Raw genomic sequence first — 12,481 nt, forward strand, 5'->3', positions numbered from 1 at the left:
TTGACCTGCAAGCCATTTAATGTCTAGCTCCCCTACCAGATACTAGATTCTACGAAGGCAGAGACCATGCTTGATTCTGCTGGGCATTAGGCCCCATCGCACTTTGCACACTGCCTGGCACATACAGGTAGGTGCACAATAAATATTTGCTGAATCACTGAAGCCAAGTCTAAGGGTGTATAAAACTGGTTTGTTTAGCCCTAGTCAGTTTTGCTCAGCGGATAGAGCAGCAGCCTGCGGACTGAATGGTCCCAGGTTTGATTCGGGTCAAGGGCACATGCCGGGGTTGCGGGCTCGATCCCTCGTAGGCAGCCAATCAGTGATTCTCTCTCATCATTGATATTTCAATCTCTCCCCCTCTCTGAAATCAATCCTATCTAATAAAAGAGAAACATGGTAATTGGCGTATGACCGCTACCCTTCCCATTGGCTAATCAGGGCGATATGCAAATTGACTGCCAGCCAAGATGGCGGCCGGCAGCCAGGCAGCTTGAAACTAACATGAGGCTTGCTTGCTTCAGTGACGGAGGACTCCAACGTTCCCCGCCTGCCGCTGCAGGCCTCTGAGCTGCAACCCTAAGCAACTATGTAACAAATATAGAAGCTAAACAAAACCCCAGAAACCTGCTTTAGTCCGCCGGGCTTCAGCCAGCAGGATCGCAACATTGTAAGCAAAGGCCAGAAACCTACTTTCAGCAGCAGAGGCCTAAGAGCTGGAGCCAAGCCTCAAAGCTAAAGCTGGCCCAGAATAAAAAAAGAAAAAAGAAAAAAAGGAGCAGTTGGTAGCTTCAGTCACCCCCAGCCTGAAAACAGCCCTCATCCCCTCACCCAGGCTGGCCAGGCACCCCAGTGGGGACCCCCACCCTGAAGGGTGTGTGACCAGCTGCAAACAGCCATCATCCCCTCACCCAGGCTGGCCAGGCACCCCAGTGGGGACCCCCACCCTGATCCAGGACACCCTTCAGGGCAAACCAGCCGGCACCCACCCGTGCACCAGGCCTCTACCCTATATAGTAAAAGGGTAATATGCCTCCCAGCACCGGGATCAGCGTGACAGGGGGCAGCGCCCAAACCCTCTGATCACCCTGCAGCTCTGTGTGTGACAGGGGACGGGGCCACAACCTCCCTATCCACCCTGCTCTGTTCATGACAGGGGAAGGTGCCCCAACCCCCTGATCAGCCCTGCTCTATGCCTGATAGGGGGGAGCTCCCCAACCCCCTGATCGCCCTGCGGCTCTGTGTGTGACAGGGTGCAGAGCCCCAACCCCCCTGATGGGCCCTGCTCTGTGAGTGACAGGGGGCAGCGTCCCAACCCCCTGATTGGCCCTGCTCTGTGCATGACAGGGGGTGGCGCCGCAACCTCCCCATCGATCCTGCCTTGAGTGTGACAGGGGGCGGTGCCCAACCCCCCAATCGGCCCTAACCTGAGCGTGACTGAGGGTGGCATCACAACCTCCCGATTGCCCTGCTCTGTGCATGACAGGGGGCGGCGCCCCAACTCCCCAATCGGCCCTGCTCTGAGCCCAACCAGGGGCTGCACCTAGGGATTGGGCCTGCCCTCTGCCACCCGGGAGCAGGCCTAAGCCAGCAGGTCGTTATCTCCCGAGGGGTCCCAGACTGCGAGAGGGCACAGGCCGGGCTGAGGGACCCCCCTTCCCCCCCGAGTGCACAAATTTTTGTGCACCGGGCCTCTAATAAAATAATAATAATAAAACAAAACTTGTTTGTTTAATTCAGGCATTCAATTCTAGGGAAGAAAGAATGCTAAAATATTTAAATTATCAAGGTAAGGAAATAGGATCTCAGAGCCTATTTCATTTGTTAAAGTGTTAATTCTCATAGTGGGGTTGAACATGGACATTTACTAGTAAGAACAAAGCATAAATTAGAGCTAGGTTACAAACATGAGTTGGAACCCATGTTACAAGAAGAGGAACAGAAAAGTCAGTGAACCTGAAAACACATACAATGTGGTCTCACATTAAAAGTCAGTGTTATCAGTGTGTACTCACATGTGCAGGACCACAAGTTACCTTTTTACTCTCTTGGCTCCTTGGCTTTATTCAAAACACTGTGTACAGTCTGAGAGAAGACTACACATTAAAATGATTACAGAATAGACAATACCCCTATGAGAAAAAGTTTAAAAGTTGAGAAAGTTTAGCCAGAAAAGGGAAAAGCTAATAAATGACTTAATAACAATTACTTAATATATAACAAGTTTTTGTAATGAAGGAACTGACCACTTCTGTGGCTTCACAGAAAAGCAGAGAAGAGAAAAATGAGCTTAAATTGCCATGAGGCTTTATTGCCGTCAGAAACTTCCTCTTTTGTATCCTAGATAGTTTGAAAATTAGAATGGTCAACCCTCTGGTCGACATGGCCTACCAGGAAAGGAAGGTGGCCTTCACGAAAAGAGTCCTTTATGCTTTTATCAATCTATCATTCTATTGTTTGTCTCTGTATTGACTTTGAACATAAATAAAACAATGGTCACAATTCATTCTTCCATCACTAACCAAACTATAACCTTCACCTGGACAGAAACTATTTCTGTTTTGTTCACCTCTTCCTTCAGCACCTAAATGGAGTGCCTGGCAGTTGGTGCTCAATAAATACTTGTTGAACAAACAAGTTACTAAGTAAATCACCCTTGAATCATAAAAAAGATAACCAATTATATTCTGCTTTTTTAGACTTATGAGAGCATGAAGTAGAACAAGAACAAAAGAATGTTACTATCATTGATTTCTATTCAATCATCCAAAAGAACTCTTAAATAAATAATTCTTTTTTTAAAAGCCTAGAAAAAGGCATTAACACAGTGCTTGACACATTAAAAGCCCCGTGGCAAAGGTATTTTCCAAAGAGGGCCACATTTAATATATAACCCATCTCACATGCTCTTCTTACAAAGTGCCATTGACATGCCTCCATTAGGTCTGTGTCTCCTTTCCTTGAACCTAGCCACACTTTGTAACTGTCCCAAATATTGCAAAAATGATGCTGTGTGACTTCTGAAGATAAGCCATACAGGCAATATTTGGTTACTGCCTCTTTCTATGTTTCTGTTGTAGGACGCTTACTTTGGAACCCAGCCGCCATGTTGGGAAGAACCCCAAGCCACATGGAGGAGTCACATGTGGTGACACCAATATTAAGGACTAGATATGTGAATGAATGAGCCTTCAGATAATTCCCGCCCCCAGGCTTCAAGTCTTCCACTAAGGGCCCCAGTCATCATGAAGCCATCTCTCCTGTGTTTCACCTGAATTTATCACCCACCAAATTGTAAAAGACAATATATGATTATTGTTGTTTTAAACCACTAAGTTTGAGGTCATTTATTTCACAGCAATAGATAAAAAAATAAAATAAAAATAAAAATAGAGGTACTTACTAAATGTTTAGTTTAATTGCTTGAATATCTCTAGCTCAGCTGGACAAATTTGCTGAATGCCTGTCTGCTCCTATGTGTCTGGCCCAGTGTAAGGCACTAAGAATGTACGCAATTGACTAGCTCCCTGTAAAGGGAGTACAAACAAAATAAACATTATTTTCAGAATAGTATGATCTATCTTATTTATTATAGCAGTGGGTCTTATCTGGCTCAAACCTGGATCTTAAATTGGGGAGCTGACAATGACTATGGTCATGTGTTTACTTGAACCAATCAGCCTGTGGTTTTCTGGCTTTTCTTATGATAACGGGGACAAGAAATTCGGCTAAAGGAAGCAGGCATTACGTTTTTAGTGGGTTGAGGCTCCTGAGGGGTGGGGGAGAGATACAGAATGAGGGTGGGTATCTGTAACACACCCCAGGCCGGTTCTGAGTCTCTCTGAGAGAGGAGTAGCTTAAGAAGTGGAGAAACTTTTTGAAAGATCTTGTGAGACCCTCAGCACTATCAGGACTGTTTTAGTGGCCCAAGTGGTAAAGTATTCAAGTATTATGTTACTGTATTAGTTATTTTTCACCGAATTAATACATTCAAAGTTTGTTTGTTATTATTGTCCTTGTGGTAAAATATACAAAAAATTACCATTTTAACAATTTTTAATGTACAGTTCAATACCATTAAGTACATTCACAATGTTGTACAACCATCACCATCAATTATCTCCAGAACTTTTCATTATCCCAAACCGAAACTCCATACCCGTTAAACACTAACTCTCTATTCCTCCTCCCCTCAAACCCCAGTAACTACTATTCTACTGTGTCTATAAATGGGACTACTTGAAGTATTGATTTGTAAACTCAGGTGAAATATGAAACTGGCCCCAAACACAGGGCAAGGAGAGACCTATGAACATGGTAGGTTTAATAAGTAGGAAACTTACAAGGCTTGTCTGGGGAATCACAAAACCAGATCTCCGCACCTGCTGTCAGAATCATCAACGTTTATATAGAGGCCTTAAAGGGATTCAGTCACCTACACAGCCCAGATGGTGCCTGGACAACACATTGCTCTTTCAAGCCTGCATCCTTGATAATGGCTCCCGCTGGGGGAATGGTGGGCAATGTGTGCATTCCAAGGACAGGGGAGGGCTGAGGAGCCTCTGATTGGCAGTTCTTGGGTCAACTGGAAATTATGTCTCCTCCATGACCTCCTCCAACACTAGGTACCTCATGGAAGTGGAATCATACACGTTTCCTTTTGTGGCTGCCTTATTTCACTTAACATAAGGTTTTCAACGTCATGTTGTAGCATAGATCAGAATTCCATTCCTTTTTAAGGCTGAATAATATTTCATTGTATGTATGTATGTACAATAGTTTGGTTACCCATTGATGGGAATTTGCCTTCTTCCACCTTTTGACTCTGGTGAGTAATGCTCCTATGAACATGGGTGTGAAAATAGCTCTGTGTCCCTGCTTTCCATTCTTTTGGCTGTATACGGAGAAGTGGGATTACACTCTATGGTTGATGACTTGGATCACTTTCTCAGAGGTTCCCTCAATTCCCCTGTATCTCCAACCTTTGCTCATATCCTCTCAGCAAAACCCCATTCTGTCTTCTTGGTCCTTGCTGCAGGTGACTGAGCTGCTGGGACAAATCTTACAACCGCACAGATTGGCTAAAGTACAAAAGCCCACAACACTACCATTGTCCTAGAACTCCATGGCCCACCCCTTCAGTGGCTATTCCAAACCTTCACCACACCTCTCAAGCTCCACAACCTTCCTGCGGTCCTTTTTATCAAGACCTAACTTCTTTTATCAAGCTTCCCCAACCCCATAATTAGTGCCTTCATAATTTCTGCCCTAATCATTTATCCAGGACTCTCACTTACATACATAATATTTTTCTTTAAATAATTTTGTTTTTAATTTATTTATGAGCAAAAATATCCAGAAGGTCTGTATTGTGCTATACAACATAGTTTTCTATAACCATATTAAACCACTTATATTATTACCATCAGTAAGTACACTATAATTTGAAAAGCTGTGTTTTGTAACTGAGAATATTAAAGGTATCAAGCAAATACCTGCTTAACTGACCCCTATAAGCTGTCCTACATCCATGCCCAGGTGATTCCACCACCTGGAATCAACTCTACCACCCATTGTTCTGCTAGGAAACTTGATCCATCAGGAGACTCCTCTCCTCTATCCTTCCATATCTTGACCTCTTCCAGCTCTCTGGCTCTCTGGTACTAAGACTTTATCGCCTGCTTAAGTCTCCAGGCTCTTCTCCCATTACACCTTCCCTCTAGCTTTTTTGCTCAGCACAATGAACTGCTTAAGCTTTTAACATATATTGCTTTCTCTCACCCATCAACTATATTATTCCCCGGGGGAAGAGCTAATAAAGAGAGGGAAGGCAGTCAGGAGTTACACTAATTATATTCCCACCAATATCCAAGGTAGGAGAGAAACTTCCTCCTCACCTTCCAACAGTACATTAAAATTTCTAAAAACAAAGAAAGTTCTAGTTCACAAACATGTAAGAGAATAGCATTATTGGAGAAATTGTCCTGGAATTTGAGGACCAGGGATTTGCCAATGCAGATGAGTGGCTGAAGTTAATACATAGGACGGAGTTCATATTACAAGTAATTGATCTGCCAGAACTTTTTATATCTGGTTTGCCTCCTGACATCAGACAATGATAAACCAGGGTTATGTTAGCAAGGAAAGGGTGAGAAAGGCAGAAGGGGGAAAAGGAAGAAAGGGAAGGAAGGAAGTGAGGAGGAACAAAGAAGAGAAGGGGTAGGGGAAGGTAGGAGGTAGTCACTGCTAACAAGCAGGTGTAAACAGTCCCAGACTTTTTCCATCCATCTTCCCTGCCTCCTGCTCCCCAGAGTTAAAAGTGTCAATTTCAGAATCTGGAACCTGAACAGGCAAGAGGTATTTATCTCTGTAGGACTTCTTTACATGTTCTTTCTTTAACTCTTCTCTGAGAAAAATTATTTTTTTCTGGGGAAGATAGTTTGGGGTCGGAAAATATATATTCCTAGCTAATATTAACGGGAGCATGAAGTAACAGTCTAAGTAATCACTGCAAATACATTATACAGAAGCAAATACATTATAGGGAAGTGTCTGTGCAAGACTTTCATGGTGTGGACAACCAATGAATCTCAGGGTCATTTATCCTGCACTAGCCAGAGAGCAGAACTCAGAGCAAGTGGGATTGGAGACCATGGGTGTTCTTTGGGCCTATACGAGCCTACAAGGGAATGCCCATACAACTGAAGACCGGATAAAGAGCCTCACAGACAAAAAGAAAAGTTAAAAAGAGTTCATCACCACCAAACTAATATTACTTGAAATGTTGAAGGGTATTCTTTAAGAAGAGGAAGAATGAGAATAAGAATAAGAATAAGAATAAGAACAAGAATAAATATGAACAATAAAATGTCAATAAATACATATCTATCAACAAAGGGGGTCTTTACCTAGACCCCTTTGGTGCAAAAGAAGATTTTGTTTCATTTCAAAAAAACAAAAATAAGTTCATGTATTTGGGAGCTGCCACTGTAAAAGAGAGTGCCTATTTCAACTGACCCATTCGCAATTATTGTGTGTGTGTTTACCAATAAGATATTTGAAAATGGCAGCTGCTTTCTCTGGCAATGATAATTGATAGATAGTGTAGGTAACACTGAATAATCTTTGAGATAGCAGTTGAATTGTGGCTGCTGACATTTTCACTAAGCCCATCTCTAAAAGCAATTGTTGGTAGTTAGTTCTCTGTGGGACTCCCAACTGGAATATAAAGAGAAAGGCTGTGAATAATGCAGAAATAAACCCACTGCTTACACACTGGAGCTAGGATGGACAGCAACCCCTGTAAGCAGGTAAGACTTACAACTCTTCTTTTTCCTGTTGTTGCTTCTGATGGCCTGAGCAGCTTTGCTGTCAATTCTGGGGACATAGATAGTTATGCCAGTGTATCAGTTTAGATTGCTCCTAAATATCAGTAATTTATTTGTGTGTTTTTCTTTATTGTTATTACAGATGTCCCCTTTTCCCCCCCACTACCCCTCTGCACCCAGTTCCTGCCCTGCCCCAGGCTTCCACCACCGTATTGTCTGTGTCCGTAGGTAATGCATATTTGTATATACGTTTTTTGTTTAATCTCTCCCCCACCCCCCTTTAAGATTCCTCAGTCTGTTCCATATTTCCATGCCTCTGATTTTATTTTATTCATCCATTTATTTTGTTCATTAGATTTCTTGTATGTTTATTTTTATATTCAATTGTTGATAGATATGTATTTATTGACATTTTATTGTTCATATTTATTCTTGTTCTTATTCTTATTCTTATTCTCATTCTTCCTCTTCTTAAAGAATACCCTTCAACATTTCAAGTAATATTAGTTTGGTGGTGATGAACTCTTTTTAACTTTTCTTTTTGTCTGTGAGGCTCTTTATCCGGTCTTCAATTTGAAATGATAGCTTTGTTGGATAGAATAATCTTGGTTGTAAACCCTTGCTTTTCATCACTTGGAATATTTCTTGCCACTCCCTTCTGGCCTGCAAAGTTTCTGTTGAGAAATCAGCTGACAGTTGTATGGGCATTCCCTTGTAGGTTTTAAGAGTCTCTCTTTGTCTTTAACCCTTGGCATTTTAATCATGATGTATCTTTGTGTGGGCCTCTTTGGGTTCCTCTTGTTTGGGACTCTGTGAGCTTCCTGGACTTGTAAATCTATTTCTTTCACTAGTTAGGGGAAGTTTTCTGTCATCATTTCTTCAAACAGGTTTTCAGTATTTTCATCTTTCTCTTCTCCTTCTGGTACCACCATAATGTGAATGTTGGTATGCTTGAAGTTGTCCCAGAGGCTCCTTACACCAAGCATGTCAAACTCAAAAGCTAACACCAAATAAACAAGGTTTAAGTTTATGTGGGCTGCAAAAAAACAAAAGCTTCAATTTTCATAGAAACATAGGTTTATTTCTATAGAGACATGCTGAATACAAAGAGCTGAAATAAATGAGTAATTGTTAACATAAACTAATAGAACATTTTAATAAAAATTAATATTTTTTCTTGAACATTAACTTACCAGACACTGAATAACTGCACAAATTAATAAGCATAATGCAAATAAACATATTTTTCTTGTTCTCCAAAAGTGAAATATTTCCTGTTGCACATACCAAACAAGTCAGTACAAGACTAATGATGTGGCAATTGGCTGCAAACATATTTGCTGCTAGTATTAGTGGAGAGAAATGGTGTGCCTGCACATAAAGCACATAATGTGCATAAGGGAAATGAATGCAACACAATTATAGTAATCAGTCATTAGTGAATGTTGTAGTTCATTATTAATAACTATGTATAACAGGATATTGTAAAAATTAAGTTACGAAATTTTTATTAAAATGTTTCTTACATACCGTTATATTGGCTGGGCCACAAAAATATTCGTTGTGGGCCATATGTGGCCCATGGGCCACAAGTTTGACATGTTTGCCTTACACTATCTTCATATTTTTGGATTCTTTTTTTTTTTTTTTGCTCTAATTGGGTGTTTTTTGCTTCCTCATATTCCAAAGCATTTATTTGATTCTCAGAATCCTCTACTCTACTATTGAATCCCTGTAAATTATCCTTTATTTCAGTTAGTGTATGCTTAAAATTTCTGACTGGTGTTTTTTCATGTCTTTGAAATTCTCACTAAGATCTTTGGAAATCTTACTAAGTCCCTTAAAGCTCTCATTAAGATCCTTGAGCATTCTTATAACCATTGTTTTGAACTCTGTATCAAGTAGTTTGTTTCCTTCTACTTCATTTAGCTTTTTCCTAGAGATTTATTCTGTTCTTTCATTTGTGAGATGTTTCTTTGTCTCTGCATTTTGGCTGCTTCCCTGTGTTTGTTTCTATGTATTAGGTGGAGCTGCTATATCTCTCGGAATTAGTAAAGTGGCCTTGTATATTAGGTGTCCTATATGGCTCAGTGGTTCAGCCTCTCCAGTCACCTGAGCTAGGCACTCTAAGTGTATCCCTGTGTGGGTTGTGTGCACAGTCTTGTTGTAGTTAAGCCTTGTTGTAGTTGGCGAGGAATTGACCCTCAAGCCAACTGGCTGTGAGAACCAGCTTCAACTACAGTGGAAGAGCTGCTGTGCAGGAGGCATCACTATCGATGTCTCCTATATGTCCCTGGATCCCTCCAAGCTGCTGCCCCAGTGCTGGAGCTCAGAGGGAGCAGGACCACGTAAGTTTGTGCACCGGCCTTTTAAAAGGAACTGCTTGGGTCTCCAGCAGCCTCCCTGTCACTCAGCCACAATCCCCACTGGTTTTTACAGCTCGAAGCTATGGGGACTTCTCTTTCCAGCTCTGGAGTGTGGGCTTGGGGTCTGATGTGGGGCTGGGACCCCTTGATCCTCATGAGTGGCCCCTGCAGACAAGATATCCCTCCCGATTAAAAACACGTAACATGTAGGTGTCAGACCATTCCATGCCTCCATCCCTCCTACCAGTCTCAATGTACTTTATTTACTTTTCTAGTTGTAGGACTTCATTCAGCCAGTTTTCAGGTGGTTCTGGATGATGGTTGTTCTGTACTTATTTGTAATTTTGATGTGGTTGTGGGAGGTGGTGAGTACAGGGGTTTACCTACCCTGCCATCGTGGCTCTCTAGACTTTCTTCTTGAAGCATAGTTCCTAAATATCAATAATTTAACATCTGACTAATAATAACTAAGCAAATAGGAATTAATTTTTCTCATTGAACAAAATATTAAAGATAGGCAGGTCCAGGCCTGGTGCAGTACTCTGTAATGTCAGGGAAGATCAAAGCTCCTTTGTCCTTATCTCTTTATTCTTAATCTATCAACTATTGCCTCAATGGCACATGTGTCACACAAACTCAAGGCAGGAAGAATTCGGGAAGAGGAAAGGAGGGGTTCTAAATGTATTAGTTTAGCAAGGAAAAAAATTGTTTTCATTGAAAAAAAAATATATATATATATATATGAGAGAAATAGCCATGTGAGTGAGACATATCAATTGGTTGCCTCCCACACTCTCTGACTGGGGCTGGGCTGGTGATTGAGCCTACAACCACAGTATGTGCCCTTGACTGGAATCGAACCCAAGACCCTTCAGTCTGTGGGCTGACATTCTAACCACTAAGGCAAAATGGCTAGGGCAGGAAATTAATTTTAAACCCAGAATAATTTTGGTCTTCTCTAAACCTACTCAGGCTGGATTTTGTCAATTCCAACCCCTCTCTTCCTAATAACCTGATTCCAGAGACCTTCTCACCAAAATGGAGCTATCAGATCATAAAGCAGGACATTTAAATGCTGCAAATATCAGATCCTGGAATAGCCCAGCTCCCAAAGGCCTTGAAGACACAAGTTACCCTTATCTAGAGACTAAAGAACCAAGGAAATAAATATTGGTTTCTCAGGAGAAATAAAGTACATTTGCAAGAAGAAATAGTATGCTCTCCTGAAAGCTGTCTCTTGAGATACAGAGAAAAAGGCACCGTCTCCAACACTGTACCTGGGACCAGAAGTCATCACAAAACAGGATCATCCTAGTAAAAATTATGTGGAAAGAATCTGTAAAAGTATACAACAAATTGTTAACAGGTAATCAACATGAGAGTAGTACATGGGAGATCTTTGTATTTGAAGAAGAGGGTGCCTATTGACTTCTGAAGTTAATAGTATTGACAGTGGCAAAGTGAGTGGCTCAAAATGATGTGAAAAATCTTGGACTTGATTTTTAAAGGTGCTTACTATGTGTAAAGCATGTTGGAAGCTATGAAGTAGACATGGATCCTGTCCTCAAGCAGAAGTGATGACTCATGAATGCGATTACTGTGACACACAGTAGAAAGTGGTTGAAACAAGAGGCTCAAATGAAGTGTCATGAGAATTAGAAAATTACTTCCTTTTGAGGAGGATCAAGGAAGGCAAGAGATGGCAAAATATTAATGTTTAAACATACTTGCACATTTCTATTTTTTCTTTAAGACCTAGTGCTAATGTCACCTGTTTAGTGAAGGATGCCCTGGTTCTCCCAGGGTTCAATCACTTGCTCACATGATTTTTGTTCCCACCTAACACTAGCACATTTTCCTATTTATAAATCTTCCTCCGTTAGACTATGAGTGAAAGGGCAGAATGCATTTTACATATCCAGTTCACACAGAGACCATCACTAGCACCAATCCCATTCATCTCATCCATCCATCCATTTAATTTTTTGAATTCTGTGCTAAGTGTTTGAGAGGCATGGAAAGTTGGGTATCTGATTAGAAAACTGTGGTACATCTACACGATGGAATACTATGCTGCTGTAAAAAAGAAGGAACTCTTACCATTTGCAACAGCATGGATGGAACTGGAGAGCATTATGCTAAGTGAAATAAGCCAGTCAATGAAGGAAAAATACCACATGATCTCACTCATTCATGGATAATAGAGACCATTATAAACTTTTGAACAATAATAGATACAGAGGCAGAGCTGCCTCAAACAGATTGTCAAACTGCAGCAGGAAGGCCGGGGAGGGTTGGGGGGCAGGAGGGAGGCGGGTAAGAGATCAACCGAAGGACTTGTATGCATGCATATAAGCATAACCAATGGACATAAGACACTGGGGGTAGGGGAGGCCAGGGGACTGTCAAGGGCGGGGGGGGGAAAAAGGACACATATGTAATACCCTTTGTAATACTTTAAGCAATAAAAAAAATAAATAAATAAAAAAGAAAAAGAAAAAAAAGTTGAGTATCTGCCACTGAGGATAGCAACATAAAAATCAATAATGACAGTCAGTGCCTTGACAAAAATCATACATAGGGCTATGGGACCAGAGGACCAGAATCAGAGTAAGAGGATGAGGAAGGCTCCTCAAAAGACCTGGCATTTAAGCTCTTTTAGAAGGTGGACAGAGGAAGAGAGTAGGAGAGGAATACCATATGGTGGCCAGGTCATCACCCTTCAGAACTACAAATAGGCACTCAAAAATATTTAATTGACCCAAATTATGATCAAGGTGGAGTCTAGGG

This window comes from Myotis myotis, unplaced genomic scaffold, assembly GCF_014108235.1.
Source record: "Myotis myotis isolate mMyoMyo1 unplaced genomic scaffold, mMyoMyo1.p scaffold_m19_p_3, whole genome shotgun sequence".
Lineage (NCBI taxonomy): Eukaryota > Metazoa > Chordata > Mammalia > Chiroptera > Vespertilionidae > Myotis > Myotis myotis.